The sequence below is a fragment of the Mirounga angustirostris genome, unplaced genomic scaffold (genome assembly GCF_029215605.1).
Source record: "Mirounga angustirostris isolate CCGP_5_RB_7025 unplaced genomic scaffold, mMirAng1.0.hap1 SCAF_1, whole genome shotgun sequence".
Taxonomy (NCBI): domain Eukaryota; kingdom Metazoa; phylum Chordata; class Mammalia; order Carnivora; family Phocidae; genus Mirounga; species Mirounga angustirostris.
Genome location: NW_026991709.1, coordinates 18,519,636 through 18,543,110, shown reverse-complemented (window position 1 = coordinate 18,543,110; position 23,475 = coordinate 18,519,636). Strand labels below are relative to the sequence as shown.

The following is a 23,475-nucleotide window of genomic DNA, read 5'->3' as shown; positions in this document are numbered from 1 at the left end:
CCCGAGAGAGACCCCTAGCGGAGCCGCCGGGGAGCTGCGTGCGCCCGGGCCGGAAGGGGCCCGCGCCCCCGGCGCCCACAGGTGCGGCGTCCTCGCCTCCTCCGCGCCCCGCGCGCCCCCCGGGCTGCGCCAGCGAAGGGCAGAGTCTGGAGCCGGGAGCGGGACGGTGCAGGCTCAGGGAAAGGTGAGTCGTAGGACGTTTGGGCTCCGGAAAAGTCGGAGCTCTCCCGCTCGTCCCCGTGAGCTCGACTCGCGCGACCCCGCAGGCCTCTCTGGGAGGTCGTGTAAAGGGCTGCTGCGGGGGTGCGTTTTTATCCGCCTTTCGTTTTTTGCCTTGGTCTGGTGGGGGGAGGCGTTTCTGGAAGAGAATAGGAACAAGACAAGCTTAAAGGAAATAGAATTTCTTTGCTTGTTGAAGAGTAAAAGCCTCATTTTTTTTTTTTTTCGTCAAAAACATCCAGGAGCAACCTGGAATGTCTATCTTTAGAACGAACCAAAGGAGAAAGGCACCGGACCTGGCAGAGAAGGGGGCGACCTATTTACTTCTCCTTGAAGGAAGGGTTTAAAAAAAAAAAAAAAGTTTTGCTTATTTGTTGGGTGCTTTTGGTTTTTGTTTTGGGAAGGGGATGGTCAGCCAGGATTTTCTTTTTTTTTTTTTATCAGGCAGGGTTGTAACATCCATCTGAGATGAGGGTGAAGAGAAAGTTCAGAGGGAAAAGATTTGGAGAGATGATTCCTGTTCGACCTTCATAAGTAAGAACTCCTGACCTCGAACTCTGTCCTTGTTCGTCATTGTGTCTGTCCTAAATTACAGAAATGAACCTGCTGGGAACCCACTTTCTCCTAGATTAAACACAACCCATCCAGTTCCCCGGCTAGTGTTTAGCTAGGCTAGAATGGTCTAGAACTGCCCAGCTGTATTCCCTGCTCTTAACCTGAAGGAACTTTAGTCACTAAGCCACCGTCCACTGTGGTGCTAGTGGGAGGGAATGAAACCACAGCCTCTGGCCTATTGGGATCAAGGCTCAGCCAGGAAGATGCTGACTTCCCTCCTGAGAAGTCAACATTCGTCTGCCCCTCCCCTAAATGTTGTCTTCTGTCATTCCCCCCTCAAGGCATCCGATCCTGACCCTTGGGCTACTTTTCTCCTTGTTCTTTGAGTGTCATTAACAAATAATAGCAAATACTTGTTGTAGGGTAATATCTGTTTACATGCTTTATGTTCTATACTTCCTGCAAAAGCCAGTGAGGCCCTTCCTATAATTCCTGATTATAAGATAGGAAGCTGAAGCTAAGCAAATCCCAACAGCAAATAACAACACACATTTATCCACCAAGCCAATTCCCTCCATCCTAGGTTTGTCTGAACAATTGAAGGCATCTGAATGCAAAAAGGAGTATAACTCCAAGATGGGGAGGGAGCAGGGCCAGCTACAAATTGTGCAGGGTCCACTGCAAAATGAAAAGGTGGCACCCTTTGTTCTAAAATTAAATATTTTATTTTTTAAAAGATTTATTTGACAGAAAGAGAGGAGAGAGAGGGAGAGAGACAAGCAGGGAGATTGGGAGAGGAAGAAGCAGACTCCCTGCTGAACAGGGAGCCCTGTGCTGGGCTGGACCCACTGAGCCACCCAGGCACCCCCAAAATTAAATATTTTAAGGTGGCGACAGCAGAATGTTAAACCAATCATGGGACTCCTTCTGAGCACTGGGCCCTGTGTCATGCAGAATGCATGCCCAGGAAGCAATTTTTATAAGAGTAAGGGACTTCTATTAAGCACAAATTAAAAAACAGGTGAAGTTATAATCTATAAAAATAAAAGTTCTTAGATTTAGCATTTTATCTTTCCCCTGTTGAAATTCACAGCACTCACACATTCCTTGGACAAGATGTTCCCCAAGAAAAGATGATTAGCTCCTGACTGTGTCAGAATGATGGACATTCTTTACATTTTCTCCTGTTCTTTCATCACTCCGAGATGCTGATGGCTTTTACTTTTCTTTTTTTGTTGTTTTTAAAGATTTTATTTATTTATTTGACAGACAGAGAGATAGCGAGAGCAGGAACACAAGCAGGGGGAGTGGGAGAGGGAGAAGCAGGCTTCCTGCAGAGCAGGGAACCCGATGTGGGACTCCATCCCAGGACCCTGGGATCATGACCTGAGTCGAAGGCAGACGCCCAACGACTGAGCCACCCAGGCGCCCGGTTTTTACTTTTCAACCACTATCTCTGTTCTGCATTTAATGCCATTTCCTGCCCTGAGGTGTCTTCTGGGTCCCCTGAGCCAGAAATACAAGAACATCCCTAGACAGAAGAACACTGCAGAACTGTGGATGGGAATGACCGCCCATTGGCAGGACACTCCACCCCAGCATTCCTAGTAGAGGCTTCAATGCCTCAGTTTGTGAGAGGCTCACTAGCTCTTCAGACAATGCATTCTGTCTTTGGGCTGTAGGATTACTAGAAAGTTCTTGCCCCATTGAAAGCCCAATTCCTTTCCTTTAACCTCCCGCTTAGGCGTACAAAAAGGACCAAGCAACTAGTCTTTTCCACACCAGAGAAATTTATTTTCTCACAATCCTGGAATCTAAAAGGCCACAATCAAGCTGTCGGTAGCGTTGGTTTTCCCTGTGATGGCACTGTGACATACCTGAGAGTTTCACATGCCTCTTAACCGTCTTCCTTTCTGGAACTTCATGCCTATTCCTCCTTGTAGACCAGAAGTAGATCTTGAGTTGTATTCTGTCTCATCTCTCTTCACCTTCTCAACAGCGAAAGGGCATTATTACTTCCTTGTCTTCACTGCAGCCTTCAATATCTACAGAACTCGAACCTGTAAATAGCATTCAAGCTTTTCATCATAAAGTATTTTCTCCCAATGATGAGTGCAGTTTTTCACATAGTAAGATATTTTTTTTCTTTCTAACGAATAGACGTAAAGCTTTTAAATGAATAATTAGCACTTAACTTACCTGCACTTGACTACACCTGTGTAACAGACTTGCCTGTTGGCAGAGGATGAGACATTTCACCTGTCCTTTTTTCTTCAGTTACTACTTCATTCATGGGCCTTTACTTCACTATGGCATCCACACAAATCATACTTAGGATTGTCCTTTCAGTTCTCCTCTTTAAGGAGAGAGGAGTTCTAGAGTCTTTGATAAGTAACTCAACTTTCAAAATCCTAGCGAAGACGATAGCCAATTCATCTATCTTCAAACAATGCAGTACTTTTAAAATTAGTTCTTCTCTGCAATCACTTACACAAAACTACTTCAGAGGCAGGCGTCAGGTTCCAGTAAGTCATACTTTACAAATGGATTTGGTGTAATTCAGTAGTAACTCAGTGGGACAGCAAAATCAAGTGTTTAACTGGGCACCATTATTGGCTCTGACTTGCATAACTTGTTTGAAGAATGGTGGTAATTCCGAATTTCCCACAAGGACTAATTTAACAGAATATCGCCTTATCTTATTGAATAAAAAGGGGAAAAAACAAGAAAGAATAGGCCATGCATGCCAATCTGAGAGATAGGGAGTGTAGAAAGTCAATCCAGTAGCAGGAAGATTTAATGGAGACTGTACAAAAATAACACCGATTTGTTTCTTCAGAGAATTTTAATAGGGCAGCAATATGCAAGGGTGGAAAAGGGCTCAGACTTTGAGAAGTCTTGACGACTACCCATCAGTAATAGTTATGGGAGCCAGCAGAGCCTCCATCGCTGAACATCCTCCCTCATCAGGTGGTATAGTGCCCAACTCAGTGCCTAACACAGTGCCTGACTGACAATAGAAATCAGTTCTCTTTTCTTGAGAGAACAGGAATTCACATTAGCTGTCACTTAGTGACCAGGATAGTCCTACTTTGACCTTGCATCGACCTTGCCAGGGGCTGTCAGTTAGCACAGTAGCTGTCAACCCAGTGTTACTTAGGTGGGTCCCTAAGTAATACGTTGCCAATAAAAGTCCCCAATTTGTGAATGATTTACTTTAAAAAAAAATAAATGAGAGCAGATTCAAGGTGACTTTTTTATCAGCCTACTCATTTGTATTCCAATATGCTTTCTTGAGTGGGAGAGAAAGGGATGGAGCTGTAGAATTAAGTGATACGCGAAGAACTGGGCAAAACTTTGACCGCTCCCGAGGGCATGTCACAGGTATGTGAAAGATATGCATCCTGTTTGCAGATGGAAAGGACTGGAAAGGCTGCCTGCCAGAGGCGCTGAGAATCTTTCACAGGGCTGGTCCCTCCTGCAAAATGGAGGATCATGCCACGTGGTGAAGAGGAGTCACTCCCAGAGCAGCTGCCAGAAGCTCCAGCTTGCCATGGCCTGGGGCCATTGCCAACACTCTGCAGGGTGACAGACTTTGAGGCTGAGGGATGTTCTGCTGTAAGGTAATGAGGCCCTCTTTGTCTCCACACAAATCATACTTAGGATTGTCCTTTCAGTTCACCTCTTTAAGGAGAGAGGAGTTCTAGAGTCTTTGATAAGTAACTCAACTTTCAAAATCCTAGTGAAGACGATAGTTAGAGAAGTGTTACCTAACCCTAAAATGATTTGGAAGATTCCAGGCAGATATGCTTTAAGTATTCATGAACACCTTTTATAAATAAACAACATCCTGAATGACAAAGCACACAAACTGACTAACAAATAAATAAAAGCTTCATAGGCATTCAGTATATAACTTTTGTCCCTAAGCAAACACCTGACTTTGCTGTATCCACCAGATGTCCCATGTGATATTTATTCCCGTTAAAGTAAATAGAAGTCCTGGAAATGAAAGTGTTTAGCATTGGTGGATCAATCAAATATTTGTACACTTCCACTGTGGGAAGGATAAAAACCTGATACATTCACTCCCTTTAAAGAGCTTATGTTTATGGGAGAAAAATATCTGGGGAGGAAAAAGGCATAGTGAATGGTGACTATAGTTAACAATACTGCATTGTATACTTGAAAGTTGCTAAGAGAGTAGATCTTAAAAGGTCTCATCACAAAGGGGCACCTGGGTGGTTCAATTGGTTAAGCATTTGGCTCTTGATATCAGTTCAGGTGTTGGTCTCCGGGTCATGAGCTCACACTGGGCATGGAGCCTACCTAAAAAAAAAAAAAAAAAAAATGTAATTATGGTGGTGATAGATGTTAACTGAACTTACTGTGGTAGTAAGTTTCATTTTGTGTGTGTATATATATATATAGTCTCATTGTATACCTAACACTAATACATTGTTGTATGTTAATTACATCTCAAATTAAAAAAAAAAAAGCATAGTGGAAAACTTATATCAGTAAGTACAACTTTGTGTAAAGTATTCGTGTGTATGTATATGAATACATCAAAAGAAAATTAGAATCATAAGCCTATAACACTTGAAAGGGTTAATCAGGGACATCAGGAAGAAGGTATTTTTGCAGGGAATTTGATAATAACAATAAAAAGAAAAGAATAGGGAGCAAGAAGGAGGATATTCTAAGGAAGGACCATGTAAATACATCCAGAGTGTTCATGATGGGGCTGGTAATTGGGAGTTAGCTGTGGGGGGCACAGTAAATGTTTGAGGAGGTGAGGAATTTAGGTCAGATGGAATGGGCAGCAGTGGGCTAATACTGCTCAAGACAGGGTCCTAATCAATCTGACTTATTCTGACATTTCTAGAAAAAGTTCTGTCAGCGGGGAAGGTGTAGGGAAATTTGGAGGGTGAAAAAGTTGGAATTGATTGGGAAAAATAGGGAGAATTGCCAGAAGTGTCAGGTATGACCATGGATAGGATTTGTAAAAAGTTTGTGAAAGACATGGTAGGACACTTCATTCCTGGTAAGACCAAAGGATTGCTGTGTGCCAGGCTGAGAAATTTACACGCAGGATCTCACTGAAGTCTGTGAGTTGTGTTGGGTTTACCTCCCATGTCACAAATGAGGGGGTGACCGGGGTTAACGGAACCAGAAAGGGGTGAAGGAGGAAGGATTTGTACCCTGTTCTGTCTCAGCTGGACACCATTAATGACTTTTTTTTTTTTTTTTAGTGAGGGAAATGATACATTTGATTTTTAGTTTGTTTGGAGGTAGGGATCAGAAGTATATACGAAAGGAAGGAACTTGAATATGGTCTGTGGAGACTGAAGGGTGGCGAGCGGGAGATAAATGTTGGCGATGTGATGGGACAGTTGTCTGTGATGACTGACGGCCTGTCCCTAGCAGAGGATCTGAGAACTATTCAGATGAAGTTACCGTGATATCACAAAAAGCAGAGATGTCTCGTGTTTACTTGTAACAACCAACTCGTCACTTAGAGATGTGGTATCTGGGAGATGAACCATAAATACTCCTGTGGATACAGTGTGAGAAGGACTTGAGTTATATTTCTGTCTCAAAGTTATTTTCCAATACATGAATGAGCTAGAATAAGGATTCTTGAAAAATGGGGAGAATAGCATCTTTTAGCACAATTTCCGAACTGTGTACTGGGTCAACCTTGTACAGCAGTGTGTTACTAAGTGTTAAATACATATACAGAAATAGTTCTGTCATCAAAGAAGTTTGAGAAATATGCGGTTCAATAAAATTAAGCACATATCTTTATTTAGAATGCCTACCACCCTTTAAAATGCTGCTGTGTGGATTGAATTTTATAGCTCTTTGTACAGCATCCTTCTCTCTCCCCTATTTTTGTTTACTGCATCAACTCCTGGGGCTAGGGTTGCCCCGAGCAAGTTTTAGGGAACTGTGCTTTGAAGGCATTTTAATGGACTCTTGGACTTTTTTTTTTTTTTTAAGACCCTTGAAATAATGAAGGTTTAAAGTGTACATTTTTGTCAAAGCAGATGGGTTCTTTCCACTGAAAGGTGTTTCCACACATGACCTTGAAGATAGATTAATAAAGGACAAAAGTAGAAATAATAGGCTGACAGACATTTTAAAGTAGGGCATAACAGATGCCATAAAAGGCATTCTGAAAGTTTAAAATAGGAGTTATAATGTGTATTATATGGAAGAGACCGGTTTAGAGTCTTTGAATATCTATAATACACATATGTGAGTATAGGACTAGCATCTTCCCAGTTCCGGGGGGGAATTGGACAGAATTCAATTCACATTTGAGCCTGCTTCTCTTTAAATTTCCTCATGTAAAAAGGAGGAAGTATTTGCAGTTTACAAAGATACGCCTCAGGATAAAACTTGAGTTCACTGCACTACATTTCATCCTCCCAGATAGGGGCCCTTAAGACGTGGCCAGGACCTCTCCATCGTTAAGCGAAGACTTCCAGGAAAGAGAATTGAAGGAGACAGCTATTGCATTAATTTTAAGAAGCTTTTGCTGAAATTTCTCATAAAGAATACATAGAAAGTAAAGACATGAGAAATTATAACTCTGAGTCAAAAAAGAGAAAAAGAAAGAAAGAAAGAAAACCACCTCTAAATTCCCATAGTTTTTCTCTGTTAGTCTTTATTGAAAAATTCATTTACTGCAAATGGTATCAAGAGGCGCTGTCAGCCCTTGTTATTGTACCAAAAAGAAAAAGAAAAGGTTTAGGGAGCCCTATCTAAAAAGGAATGTTGTCATTTCTATTTTCTAATGATCGAGTGAAAACAGATTCTGTTACCTAAACTTCACAGAGCTAAGGGCCCAATAACCACCTTGTTCCGGTGAGTTTGTGAAGCCTGGTAAGAGATTTATACTAAATAAAAAGGGGAACAAGGCAGGCCATCGCCTTTTGGAGAGGAAGAATAAAATAAGATGGAAATCAACAGGGAAAATGGTGAAAACACGTCTTGGTTTTTAGATGATTCTAGAGCCCTATCATTAACCGTGGCTTAAGTCTTAGAAAATTTCAAATTCAGTACTAATTTTGGCCTATATAAGAAAACAAGTCATAGATTTGCTGAAACTCCATTGTAGCATTTTAGCCTCAACTCTTTGGGAGCTACTGGGAAATGTTTTTCTTTTTTTCCTCAGATTCTATCAACATTGGTGCTTTCCCACCAAAATCTCTAAACAACTCCAACAGGCTTATGTGGGTGATATCTAGAAAAAGGTAGACCAAGATATTAGAAACAGTTGGAGTAACTCAAGTTTTTAATACTGTCAATATTAGTCTCAATAATTCAACACCTAGACAACATGCACAAGAGATATTTTTTCAGCCAAGACCAAGGAGCTCCAGCATGCACATGATGTGCCTTCCCTCATTAGGCATACTTCTTTTTGGAATTAGTCTTCAGGATAATCATTCAGTGTAACCTTTAGTGTCCATGAACCAAAACACAGCACAACCTGGGGCTTTATCTGTCCTTTGGGATTGAGAAGCAGTTCTGTGTGTAAGTAGCAATTTCATCCTGATTTTTCAAGCTTGGAGCTCTCACCTTCCACACACTTGATGAAGAGAAGATGTTGGATGGCTGGCCCTGAGGAACCTTATCTTTCATTTCTCTGGTGAGGGAGAATCTGATTTAACATGGTTTTCCTTTACTCCGAATATGCCAGGTGCTCCCCCACCCATCTTGTAATATCCTGTGACTGCCTCCACCCATTCATCTCCAGCTCTTTTCCAGTTCCTGTGAGTTGAAAAAGAACACAGAATTACAGTGTTTAGAACTGAAGCAGATGTTGTGCTCATGTAGGCCAAGCCTTTCTATGATGAGGACTCATTGGCAACCCAGAGAAGTGGGGTGACTTGCATCCAGTCCTTTGACTCTTTATGGGCAAAGCTTGGCCCTACTCCCCCTGATTCTCATGCTCATTTCATCTCGTCTGGACATATCACCAGACCTGAGTCATAAAAACAGTGGGGCACAGAGGCCAGCCACACTTTATGAAGTTGTGGTATTTTTCCTCATCTAAACTTGGCTTATTTTTCTAAAAACTTGGGAGTTGGAACCCAACTTGGAAATCACCTGTTTGATCCTCCCACGAATGCAGGTCTCTCACCTGCAATATTCTTGAGACAGTTATTTGGTGTCTGCTTTCTTATTTCCTGTTGTTAGGAGCTATCTTCCAGAAACATAAAAATTTCACTAGAATGCTTTTGTTGTTATATTGAGCTAAAAGTTACCTTTTCTGTGACAAAGGAGGCAAGAATCTACAATGGGGAAAAGACAGTTTCTTCAACAAATGGTACTGGGAAAACTAGAAGCTACATACGAAAGAATGAAACTGGACAACTTTCTTACAGCATGCACAAAAATAAACTCAGAGTGGATTAAAGACCTAAATGTGAGACTTGAAACCATATAAATCCTAGAAGAAAACATAGGCAATAATTTTTTTGACATTGGCAGTAGAAACATTTTTCTAGATCTGTCTCCTCAGGCAGGGGAAACAAAAGCAAAAATAAACTGTTGGGATTACACCAAAATAAAATGTGCACAGTGAAGGAAACCATCAACAAAATCACAAGGCAACCTACAGAATGAGGGAAGATATGGCAAATTATATATCCAATAAGGGATTAATATCCAAAATATATAAGGATCTTATACAGCTCAACACAAAAAGCACAAATAATCCAATTAAAAATGGGCGGAGAACCTGAATAGACATTTTTTCAAAGAAGACATACCGATGGCCGGTAGACACATGAAAAGATGCTCAACATCACTACTCATCAGGGAAATGCAGATCAAAACCACAATGAGATATCACCTTATACCTGTCAGAATAGCCAAAATGAAAAAGAGAAATAAGTGTTGACAAGGATATAGAGAAAAAGGAACCCTCGTGCACTGTTGGTGAGAATGTAAATTGGTGCAGTGTGGGCAACAGTATGGAGGTTCCTCAAAAAACTAAAAATAGAACTACCCTACAATCCAAAAATCACACTACTGGGTATTTACCCAAAGGAAATGAAAACACTAATTCAAAAAGATATGTGCACCTTTATGTTTATGCAGCATTATTTGTAATAGCCAAGATATGAAAACCACCCAAGTGTCCATCTATAGATGAATGGATAAAGAAGTAGAGAAGACTCTCAAATACAGAGAACAAACTGATGGTTGCCAGAGGGGAGGTGTGTGAGGGATGGGTAAAAAAGATAAAGGGGATTAAGAGTACATTTATCGTGATGAACACTGAGAAAGGTGTAGAAATGTTAAATCTTTATGCTGTACACCTGAAACTAATAGAATGCTGTATGTTAATTATACATCAATAATAAATAAATAAATAAATTTAAAAAATAAAATTTACCTTCTCTTTACTTCTGGTTTTTACCCCTAATTCTGCCATGTAGAGTAAAGCTAAATGCAGAGAGTGACTCCACTTTCATCCACAGGACACCCCTTCAGAAGTTTTAAAACACCTATTCAGTGTTTCCTTAGGCCTCCTTTTTCTTCTCCAACCTAACATCTGATTTTCTGAACTGTGGCCTATAGGCTATAGTTGCCAGATCCCCTTGGTGACTAGTGATCACGTTACTGGACAGCGCCAACATAGAATATTTTGATCATCACAGAACGTTCTGTTGGACAGCCTGAGTTATAGTAATGGGGAAAGCGATAGCAATGGGGAAAGAATATATATGGACAGATAGGCAGGCAGGTGGGTAGATGCAATGGAGGGAATTTGTGGAAGGTTGTTACTAATTTCTTCCACATTTTCACTTAACTAGACAGCAATGTCATGGGCTGAGCATGAGGATGGAGGGGAAGAATATTTCTCTCAGGAGAGAAACGTAGTGCATGGACAAGGGAAAATGGTGGGATTGCCGGACAGCTTAAATCCACTTTAGGTCAGTCTTCATAGAGAGCAGTCAGCATGCTGTGTGTTTTTCGCCAGCCATGTTCACTAGCATGGATGTGGAGTTGGAGTAGGTGGGACATTGACACTGGCTTAATGGGTGGTTCTGAATCCCAACTGCACATTAGGATCACTTGGGTGAGCTACTGAAGCATTCAGAAGCTTTATCCCTACAGCAGAGATTCTGATGGTACATTCTGAAAATGAGGCCTGGGCATTGATTTATTTAAAATTCCCAACATGATTCTAATGCACAGACATGTTTTAGAACCACTGAGTTAGAGCAAATAGGGGAAGGAAATATGCAGAGAAGAGCTGAGGGATAGGGGAACTTGGCTAATGATGGGCCACAGGTTCCACGAGGTACGGTGAAAAAGATTCAGGATTCGTGGAAATTGGGGGATATTCAAGGCTGATGGATGATGAGGGATGAGCTAGGAATCTAGGGCTTTTTGGGTGACTAACACAAACCAGGAAAAGGGCACAATGAAATTTGCCATGCTGGTCTAAATTAGTCAGTAGAAATATAATGCAAACTACATAGATAATTGTAAACTCTTCTGTGGCCATATTAAAAAAAAGGAAAAAGATACAAGTGAACTTAATTTTAATAATATATTTTCTGTTACTTGATTTATGCAAAATATTATCATTTCAACATGCAATCAGTATAAAAGGTATTAAGGAGATGTTTGACATCCTGTTTTATATTTTGTCTTCGAAGTTTGGTGTGGATAGTGTACTTACCACATCTCAATTCAGAGCACACACATTTCAAGTGCTCAGGAGCCACAGGTAGCTGGTGGGTACCATTGTGGACAGTGTGGGTCTAGGTGGTGGTGATGAGAATGCAAATGTTGCATGATTTCTATGGGACATTTTTTTTGAGGAATACAAACAAACTGAAGTATATTTTATCATTATATATATATATATATATATAACCATTTGTTAACTTGACGTATGGAATATAACCAACTTAAGAATTATTTTGATAACATTATGTTATTATTATCCACTCTACTGAGATAATTTTAAAGTCATACTTCATGTGCAGTATTCTTTGCAGTCACCCCCAAATTTGATATGCTCGTCTTGGGCATCTTTTTTTTTTTTCTTCAAGATTTTATTGATTTATTTGAGAGAGAGAATGAGATAGAGAGAGCATGAGAGGGGGGAGGGTCAGAGGGAGAAGCAGACTCCCCTCTGAGCAGGGAGCCCGATGCGGGACTCGATCCCATGACTCCAGGATCATGACCTGAGCCGAAGGCAGTTGCTTAACCAGCTGAGCCACCCAGGCACCCTCGCCTTGGGCATCTTGATGTAAGTTTGTAAAGACAAAGCTACAAAGTACCCATAGTTATAATGTTTTTATTATGATTGTCCAGCCAGGTTTGATTATATCCAATTAGGTTCTTATCTACCCCAATAGAGTTTGTCCATAAAAGTGTCACATGAGTCTTAGTCATATGCTCTGTAAGAGTGCAAAAGTGCCATGCTGGCCACACTTATCTAATAGAGGTTAGTCTGGCATGCATTTCCTGGTGAATCTGTACCAACTTCAGCTTCCAGAGATCCCTGCTTCATTTTCTGTGTGTCCTTATGTCAGTCTTTTAATATTCCAGTCTATGTGCTTACTCTGACTTGTGGAGGGAGTCTTTTCTTACATTCTGCGAGTTGGAAGTTCCTGACTTTGGAGTAGAAGAGAAGATGGGAAAGCGAACATCCCCCTGCCATGTAGGTGGTAGCAAAGCTGGATTTGATTTATCAGACCTGAACTTAGTATTCTAGAAGAGTACAAGCAAGAAGGAGCTTGCATTTCGTGAAGGATCCCATGACAAGAAATTGGCCCGTGTACTTTCAAGATTGCCAAAGAAGAGTGGATGGAGGACAAGGTCTCGGTAAAGGTGCACCAAGAAGAAGCAAGGCTGTCCTACTGTGTTTGACTTGGACTCCCCCTCTGCTCTGTGCTGTTCTCTAGTCCGTCTCAGGGGTAAGTGGTCCGTGGCTCCATAGAGCTGCTGGCCACTGCTCAGAACAGACCATCAGGCATCTCCAGTGACCACTCCACTCTCGCAAGCTGGTATTTTAACATGAAGTTACTATGGCTTTAGAGATGCACCCAGTCTTGCTGGAATAGCACTGTCATCCAGAATTAGGAACGAGAGCATAGGTCTTCCACAAAAGGAACTGACTTGAGAGTATGCTATTGCTTGCTCAGCTAGAACAAGATGTAAAAGCTCCCTCTTCAAGCAGACAGCTCTTGAGGAGTCCCAGACCCAGGAGAACTCTTCGTCATTGTCCAGGCCATTCATTAGGGCAGGCTTTTACAACAGAATCCTCACATCACCATTTCACTCTGGAACACCAATCAGGTTATTTGTCTTTATCAGACATTCCATACTCTCCTTTATTACCCGTCTTGTACTGGTTTTATTTCTGTTCCATGCAAGACTTTGAGGACACAGATTGTGAATAGAGCACAGATACTGTGAATCACACACATTATCTTAAACCTGGGTCTGTCAGTTCCCACATAGTGATACCATGCTGCTCTCAGGTCTTCCTCCATAAAATGAATCAATGCAGCCTACTTCCTGGGGTTATAGTGAGCCTTAAAAATGACATATGCTGAGTGCTTGGTACGTAATGGGCATTCAGTAAATGCCAGTTTGGTATTGAAACTATGGATGTGGCTTGGACAAGGACTTTTTATCTGGTTCAGCTGGTTATTATACACACACACACACACACACACACAAGAAAGAACACTTCACAATGTGATAGTTGGCTAAAACAGGTGTTAATAGACTGGGGTTGGGGCCTTGGAAATGGACAAGGTAGAAATGAGGGCACAGACTGGGCCATCTTCAGCAAATACCTGAAATGAATCTTAACACACGGGAGGATTCTGATGGGCAGCCTTTAATCTGAGATGTTTTCAACCTTCTCTCTCTCTCTCTTTGTCATTTTTTAACAGCTTTATTGAGGTATAATTCACATATGATACAATTCACCAGTTAAAGTGTACAGTTCAGTGGTTATTAGAATAGTCATAGATAGGTGCAACCATTATCACAATCTTCGTACATTTTCATCACCTCTGAAAGAAGACCTCATATCTTTTAGCTGTCACCCTCCACCCCCACCAGCCATAAGCAGCTGCTAATCTACTTTCTGTCTTTATAGATTTCCTTGTTCTGGAAATACCGTGTGAATGGAATCATATAATATGTGGTCTTTTGTAACTGGCTTCTTTCACTTAGCATAGTTTTCAAGGTTCACCCATGTGGTAGCAGGTATCAGTTCATCATTCCTTTTTATGGCCAAATAATTTCATTGTATAGATGAACTACATTTTGTTTATCCATTTGTCAGTTGGTGGACATTTGGGTTGTCTTCATCCTTATTGTCTTTATGAATAATGCTGCTGTAATCATTTGTGTACACGTTTTTGTGTGGACGTATTTTTTATTTCTGTTGGATATCTACCTTGGGGTGGAACTGCTGGATTGTAGCCTTCTTCTGTGCTCCTACTCCTGGGATGGTAAAGAGTTAGTGATTCTAATCTTATCTCCCTAAAATACTTTGTGTGATAAGCCTGAATCTTCCGGATGTTTGTATACTCCATTAATCATCAATGAGCAATTACTGCATATCAAGTACTGTTCCAGGTACTGGGCAGCTTTGGTGGGCACTTTGGGTTCCAGACTCTTCAGGATCTAGACAGAACCTGAGAGTAGGGTAACTACTTTTTTCTGCAGCAGACATAATTGTAGACTACATTATGCAGGAAAGCAAAAATAGCACTTAACCTGCATCTTTCTTAGTTATCTAAATAAGCTATCATCATTTCTTAGCTCCTCTTATAAACACTGTCTATAACCTTGCATAGAAGCTTTTTCTGTTCACTGCTCATATTTGTATTCATTAATGTGTGCTCATCCATTCATTCAATACAAATTTATTAAACACCTACACTCTTGTCAATCACTGTACTAGACTTAATTGATATAAAGATATTTAAGACATGCACTTCTTGTTGGAGGGAAATATACATAAATAGGTTGTTATCATACAATATGATATTGATGAGATGTTCGTAACCCATTTTGGGGTTACTGCAGAAAGCTTCCTAAAAGGTAGAGGTGTAGAACATGGATATAGAGGTAGGTTGGGGAACTTTCCAGGAAGAGGGTATGGTGTAAACAGACTCAGAAGAAAGAAATACCATGGTACAAGTGGTTTAGTATTGCTGGATTATATGTGCTTCTGGGATAAGCAGTCTTCAGAGGGAAAATATAATTGCTTAATATGTAGCCTGCCAGGAGGAATTAATCATTAAGAGAAGAAAAATTATGCAATGATTTACACACAAAATAGCTGTGTGACATCAGACAAGCCATTAACCTCTCTGTGCCTCATTTGTTATCAAATGTTGAGTGGGAAATAGACTTTTTCTAAAGTGACACATGAATTGCTAAAAAAAAAAAAAACCTAAGAACTTTCTAATATTGTCCCAAATATAGCCAAGGCTTGGCCAGATAAAACTATATAAAATGGAGAATATATGTCATAAATTTGATTCCAGATTAGACAGATTGAAGTAGAGGACTCTGAAATAAGGAAGTGGATGAATTTCAAACCTGGCGTGGTGCCCTGGTGCTGCTGATGGCCTACAGAAGAAAATTTCCAAACCCCAGTTTCAAGTCTGCACTTACCCTTCCCCAGCTCCACCCTTTGTGATTCATGAAGAGGGCACACCTTTTATCTGACCTCAAAACCTCCCCTAAGTGTTGTTTTGAAACACTTGATGCCTCTCTGCAGATTGTGGATTGTGGATTATGAGCCTATGTGGCTATCCCATAGGACTCATGTACTCATTTCTTCATAGGTAAAGTGGTGGCTATGTTCTCCTGTAAAATGTGGATATTTCCATGTCTTTAGGATCATATAGGAGGCTCTGTAGGCTCTTATTCTTAGATGTATGCTAGCATTGGTCAGTAGTTCCCCTCTCCCTTTTTGAAAGCTATACGGCTTTATTTTTTACCTTCATTTACTGCCTGTAGCTCAGGGCAGCTGTACACAAGCAAAGAAAATAGAAAGAGCCACAGCAGCCCTTTAAGTTTGGCATGTGCCTCCTTCCAGAGCCTTTGCTCTCATCCATCACCCCATATTGACAAAGCTACAAGGAAGACCAGGGGGTAGCCTTGATGCCCAAACCTAACTGTCCCCAAATGATGGGCTCAGTCCTAAATGCACCCAACAAGCACAAGAGGGAAAGATTTCTGATTCTCCCATCCACTCAATCCACCTGAGAGGTTGTCTTCCTTCTTTAATAGTTATCCCCATGAAAGAAGAATGAGCAATCTATGACATGGAAACATGAACAGGGAAGGATGCATGATGTAACCTGCAAGACACTAAATGTAAAGGGCATAGAAAGAACAAATGAAGGCACACTCTGACATTCGAGAACAGGTTTAAATGAAGTAACAAAAGACTGTGTTCTCCAGTTGCTCTAGGATCATCTATCAGTAACCCCTCCTTTACTGTGCTTCTTCGGAAGAGCCACTGCTTAAGTGGGCCCTTTGTCGTTACAGGAGGGAGACCTTACCCTGGCGAAAGCGAAGCTCTCATCAGTGCTGATGAAGCTGCTGTTCACTTACGAGTCACAGAAATTTCCTAAATGACCCCCATTTGTGACCTCAAAATTTGGAAGTTGCGTAACCTCCTGGAATTTGCATAGTGGCCATCATTCGTGGAATGCTATTTCCAGAACTGAATTCCCAGGATGAGGCTGTGTTTGGAATTTAAGGTTTTCTTACAGGCACCACTTAAGCATTTTATTTTCATCTGCTTCATAGCTCTTTAGTTGTCCAGTGGTGGGTTACCAAATAGCTGCAGTTTTGTTGTTTCACATAAAACGTTTACATATGGAAAACATGATTTGTAGGTATATTACTAAGACAATAAAAGTAGACCATCAGTCCGTAGGAAGTTCTGTTTTTGTTTTGTAAAATTATGTATCGGAAAAGAAACCCTCTGGGCAGCCTCTGTACCCTCCTCCCTGCTGCTGTGTTAGCTGCTGATGGCTACTGCTGCCCAACTAGCTCCTTTGTGTCAAGGTGGGATCATTTTTGCAGTGTTACTCTTGTTGGAAAACTCCCTGTAGGACCAGGCTGAGCCTAGACTTCAGCAGTAACCACATCCTTGCTTTGCTTCATTCCCACCCTGTCCTGCTTCCTTCACATCAGTACAAGTTCCTTCTGAAACATACTCCCTCAGTAAATCACTTGTGTAAGGATCTTTATCTCAGGCCCACCTCAAGAGACCGTACATGATTAGCACCAAATGAGGGTAGATACAGAAAAATGTTAAAATAAAGCAATATTTTGGAAAAAGGTCCTTTGCAAAGTAACAAAGGATATCCATTTAAATATATAAAAATATGCATAGATACTTGGAAATTTTGACGTATAGTGACAGAGTAATGGGAATATTGTATACAATTCTTGACATTCAAGTAATAGAAGCATAGAAAGTCAAAAGTTGGGCATAGATGACTCCCATCAAGAACAAATGTGTACATCCATGAACTTACATTTAATGATCATGACCCTGTCAGCTACATCTTGTTTGACATTTACGGAAAGATGTGTGGTAATGGATTGGTGAATTCATTAGCATTATGAATCATGTAAAAACAGAATCTTTAACATATTTTATTAAGTGTTGACTAAAAACTGTCAGTTTGGAGAGGACAAAGATTACAAATGTTTTAAATTAGGTTCTCTAAGGGCAGTGAAATTGAAACAATCAAATTTTACCCTAAATGATCAAAGGATGGAATGCAGATCTCTCTGTCATATTGTCATATCTCTGGACTCCGTCTGTCCAGAGGAGTTTATGTAAGTCCAGAAAAGCACAAAACTCAGGAATGAGCGGAAGGGGAAATGCCAAATGCTGAGTCAGACACTGGATGAGAAGTTCTGTTCTGATTTTTCAAAAGAAAAAGACAACAGGTTTGAGATTGAGGCTCATTCATTTATTGATTCAACTCATATTTAAAGAGCACCTCTTCTGTTCTGGGGGTCCCATGCTTGTTGCTATGGTTACAGACATGAAAAGGCAGAAATGAGCTCCTAAGCCAAATTTGCTGTTGTAATCATTCCTGGTCTGACTTCCCTGCTTTTTGCAAATGATTTCTGGAGTTTATAAGCTCTGTCTACCTTTGTGTGGTTTCCTAGGGCTTTCAAATATTTAGCAATGTCTAAACTTTTGTCAATTGCCTTAAACTCTTCAGTTAATTCATATTCCAGAATTGTCACAGGGAAAAAATGGATCTATTCCCTTTATCCCTCCCCTTAAGAGCTCTACAGTAATAGATAATTTAATGTATGAGCATTCATCATTAAATATTCTGTATCTTAATTATTTTTCCATGAAAAAATGAAAATTCTACTTAAATCTCTTGGAGTCTGATGCTAAATGTTGGCATCCAAGTTGTAAAGTTCTTCAAGACTTTTGGACACAAGAAATCCCATATTTGAGAGATTAGTCCATCTTGTGTCATTAGATTTTAGTGTCTTGATTGATTTATTCTGTTCAGTCCCTAACCCATCTGTATTACGACGACTGATATTTGTGAATATCTTTCATGACATCTGATTTGTCATAACTTTGAGAATTTTATCTTCGTAAATTCAGTATATTAATAGTGTATGTAGTTTTGCTGAGTATAGAAGTTAGGATTCAGATAAGTAACTAGAAGTTAACCTTCTAGAAACAGGAGTTTGGTCTGGTGTGCTAATATAGCTTGTGACATTCTGAAGAATATTTTGACTAAATTTTGAGATAAATTGATAGGAATAAATTTCTCAAGTACTTTAAAGAAAATTATTTATGATGGTTCTTTCATCTGTTAATGGAAGAGGGTTATTTTTCTCTTAATGATGTAAGGATTTCGTATCTTAATTTTTAAATAGAAGTATGTAAATGAAATTTGGACTTGGGGAACCACTTTGAATTTCCATAAGAGTCTTCCTTTTTATAAAACCACACTGTCTGAGAAGAAGTCTCACACTGTTGTGCCTTAATTTAGCATGTAAACAAATTCTTTATATAAATTAACTTCGTCACTAGACTGTTTCCAGTGTGTTTGTGCCTGTGTCAACGCTCTTGAGATTTATGGATTGTTGGACTTTTAAAAATCCATTTGGATCAAGAGCGTTCTCTATGGAAGAGTAGATACCTACCTAATTGAAAAGAAAAGCACTATTTTATCTGTTACCAAGAATTCTTCATTTTCATCATTCAGTCTCTGAGAAAGTTAACTAATGAGGAATAGATTATATTACTTAGCAACCTTCTATTCATTTTACCACATTGTTGAAAGCAGGTGTTCTGCAAATAATTCACATAATGAAACAATGGACATAAATTATATACCTTAAGAAACATTAAAAATTCAAATAGTTATAACCCCATTCATAGCTCATTTGTTAATTTCTAAGAAAATTAATTTTGAAGTAAATTATTAATTTCTTTTTTTTAAAGATTTCATTTATTTATTTGTCAGAGGGAGAGAGAGAGAGAGCACAAGCAGGGGGAGCGGCAGGCAGAGGGCAAAGCAGGCTCCCTGCTGAGCAAGGAGCCCCATGCGGGACCTGATCCCAGGATCCTGGGATCATCACTTGAGTCGAAGACACTTAACCAGCAAAGCCACCTAGGCATCCCAAATTATTAACTTCTAAGAAAAACCTTAATAAACAAAATAATTTAAGAGTATTTTGAAGTAGCAAAAATATGTTACATTTTATAGATTCTATTCACTGCTTCCACAGTACATACATTTTTACTGTATTAACTGATTCGTTGGTATCCTCTAAATACCTTGAATTTTTAATATGACTGGTATTATTGGGGTTGGTCCTCAGGTGTGCATATCAGAAGACAAACACAGAAATGGCCAAAAATTAGCAGGCTTTTATCACTCCCCGCAAAAAATACATTTTCTTAGCAGGTGCAAAATTGGAACTCTAAATTGAAACAACACTAAAATAACACATTTGCTTATAGTGGATAATTTCTGCACTTTTTTTTTTGAGAGAGAGGTCAAGAGCACACAAGTGGGTGGGGGAGGGGCAGAGGGAGAAGGAGAGAGAGAAGCTTAAGCAGGCTCCATGCTGAGCGTGGAGCCTGATGCAGGGCTCCATCTCACAACCCTGAGATCGTGACCTGAGTCAAAACCAAGAGTCAGACGCTTAACCAACTGAGCCACCCAGGAGCTCCAGTTTCTGCACTATTTTGTAAAAAGTTTCTGCACTATTTTGTAAAGAGTTTCTGCAAGTTTAAGACAAGATATCGATAATTTTATTAATATCAGAATTTGATAGTCTGAGGCCCTCTGATAAACAAACAAACAAAAAAAACCCCACTGGCAAAACAAAAAAAACTACATGAGGTACTGTGAGAAAATGAAAAAGAAGTTAAAGTTGGTCATTTGCAATTTAATTAAGACAATATCTTGAACGCAAATGAAGAAGATATAAGACAAGTTCAGAGGAACATTAGAAATTTGTCTTTCTTGGTTCTTTAATTTTATAGAAGTTGAAATTGAAACATACTAGGTTAGTGACTTGTCCAAAGTCATGGCTAAATTGTGGCAGAACCGGCTCCTGACTTATCTATTCCCCCTTTCATTGCGTGTCACTGCCTCCCATGATACAAAGACATGGACACATGCCAGTTAATTATAATTGCTTAAGAAAAATCAGTTGAAAAATGATGAACTGTAATCACATATGGGCCGAAATAACATTAGTGTATTCAAGACTATTTGGGAGAGGAAACTCCATTCTGGAACATCCATCTCGGACTTGCTGGCATAACAATCTGCGACTTTATTTTTAACAGTTATCAATCACTAGTATAATAAGGCAAACGCTACCGTGAAATTTAATTATAGGATCAAATTTTTAAAAATTATATATGTTTAAATCTTGTACAAAGGAAAGGGGTTGCGTTTTTTTCAGCCCCAAAATTCTCTCCTTCTTCCTTTTGATTTGATGTTGAGACTAGCTCGTTTCATAGTCAAGTCTGTATGAAAATAACCCAGAGAGGGAAAAACAAGGACTTTAACAGATCTCATGTGGCAATAGTGTGAAGCTAAATATCACTGTGTTCTATTGAATGATTTTTAACTTCTTTTTAGGTGTGGGTTGGGGAATAGGTAATAACTGAGTAAAATTTAATTGGTTTAATTCATCCTCATTCTCTTTACTATTTAAATCATACAGTCAATGAATCTATTCTTGATTTGTTTTAATCAGCTTGTTTTAATCTAAACTTAGGATAAGACTTAGAAAAAGAACATCAGTTAAGGTGTGGTCTTTTGCAGGTTATACATAAATTATGTGGGAAACCAATTATTTTATGTATTTCATACCCTCATTAATATATACCAAATATTTATAACAACTCATTAGGCTTTAAACTTTTTTCGAGGGCGCCTGGGTGGCTCAGATGGTTAAGCGTCTGCCTTCGGCTCAGGTCATGATCCTAGGGTCCTGGGATCGAGTCCCGCATCGGGCTCCCTGCTCTGCGGGGAGCCTGCTTCTCCCTCTCCCACTCCCCCTGCTTGTGTTCCCTCTCTCGCTGTGTCTCTCTCTGTCAAATAAATAAATAAAATCTTTAAAAAAAAAAATAATGTCCTTCATAGTAGAAAGATCCAGTTTAGAATAATGCACTGCATTTTACTGTCCTGTCTCTTTAGCCTCTGCAGGTTTAGGAAAGTCTTCAGTCTTTCCTTGAATCTCGTAAACTGGGCACTTTTACGTATGGACCAATTATTTTGTGGAATGTCCTTCAATTTGGATATGTCTAATTTTACCTTGTGATAAAATGAATGCAGCTTTGGCAGGAATATCACACACATGATGCTGCCGTCTTCTGATTTCAGCTCGTCTGAGGTGCAGGATTTTGACCTGTGCGATTACCGATGATGAGCACTTTGATAACTAGGTTAAAGTGGTATCTGCCAGGTTTCTTCACAGTGCAGTTACCCTTTCTTCCTTTGTAAATGAGAAGTATTCATGGTGAGGTACTTTATTTTATTTTATTTTTTAGATTTTTGTATTTATTTTAGAGAGAGAGTGCACACGAGCGGGGGGAGGGGCAGAGAGAGAGAGAAAAGCAGACTCCCCACTGAGTGCAGAGTCTGCACAGGGCTCCGTCTCACAACCTTGAGATCATGTCCTGAACCAAATCCAAGAGTTGGACGCTTAACCGACTGAACCCCCCAGGTGCCCCTTAAGGTCCTTTAAGACAATGAAAACACCTCATTCCTCTTCAAATTTCAAGTTATTCACTTATTTGTTTATGTATTTATAGACTCATGGTCTACTATTTTATTTAATGGACTAAAATCCATTACTATCTTTATATATTTTGATGCTAAAATTGTTGTGGGAGCCACTTTGATTGTCTTTATATTCTTTTGCTCCATTATTCTTTGAGCGTTTCTTTACTTTCCAGCACAATAAAACATTCTCATCTCAAACTTTCCCTGCATCATCCTTGTATTGGTCATTATTCTAAGGAATCTTGTTCCTTCTAGTAAGAAGAGTATTTAGAAGCCAAGATTTGGATGCTCATTGTTATTGGGGTGTCACTTCCAGACACTCAGAGGGCAAAACTAAGGAATATATAATAATAAATACACATGCACATATATATTTATTGCTTACTTGATCTAGACAGTTTGAAATCCATACATTCATACCCGTACCTTTGCTTTCAATCCATCACCATTGAGTTCTATTTTTTTTCCATTTCTATATTTGTATCTCCTCTAACAGTGAGGAACCCAGCTCCAATTATATGGAATATGTTTACTTATTTGATCACACCCCTGTATGTAGCCAAGCTTCCATCATCCATGCTACTCTCTGCCCAGCAGCATGCTCTCCTCACTCTTCTAGGCTGTGACCCACCACCCTGGATAGCTTTCCTACACAGCTGTAGGAAGGAAACTTCCTTCAGTTCCTGGCACCCTGAGCTAGGCCATTCAGCTCCCCACACCCACACCCTGCTGGCCTATTTGCCTACTTTGCTGTGCCCTACTTACTGGGTTCGTGATCAAATTGTTCAGGAAGGGAAAAGGAACCACCACTCATTAGGTTTTAAAATTAAGTGCCAAACTTTTAAAATATTTAAATAACTTAATGTATTATTATTTTAATTTAGTATATTGTTAAAAGAGAGCAATGGGGTGAATTTCTGGAAAAGTGAGGTTTTTTTTTTGTTTTTGTTTTCATTTTTTTTTTTGCTATTGGTTTATAAAAACAATGCTGGATGAAGAATAAGTTTTTCTTGCAAGTTACTTGCAACACCATGGAAAAGAAAGCCTTGATCAATGGCTTAAAGGTGGTGGAGGTGAGCAACCAATACAATTTCAGCCAAAGTTTTAGGGCCAGTTTTCCCTCCTTCAGTCTTTTTGGTCATGATGCCTTTTTCATTATTTTGCTGCTGCTTCATTTTTTATGAGAGATAAGGATTTGCTTCCTCAAAATATAATTGCTAGTAAGACAGGAGCATAGCGAAGTTATCATCACATAGAAGCCAGTCATGGTGGAACTCCAGAGGGAACCGCAGGGGGCATTTGTCTAGGACTCCAGCATTAACACCCTATCAGATCATGTTATTGATCAATAGTCACTTCCCTTCTGAGC

At 39.8% G+C, this 23,475-nt stretch overlaps 1 long non-coding RNA gene across 1 annotated transcript; it reads left to right on the top strand.

Annotated features, from left to right (window-relative positions):
- Nucleotides 1-23: 23 nt before the first annotated feature.
- LOC123863261 (uncharacterized) lies at nt 24-22,356 on the top strand. Its single transcript, XR_010407837.1, has 4 exons — nt 24-184; nt 664-753; nt 4,189-4,397; nt 16,345-22,356. It is a non-coding gene; the product is annotated as an uncharacterized LOC123863261 (long non-coding RNA).
- The last annotated feature ends 1,119 nt before the right edge of the window (nt 22,357-23,475 follow it).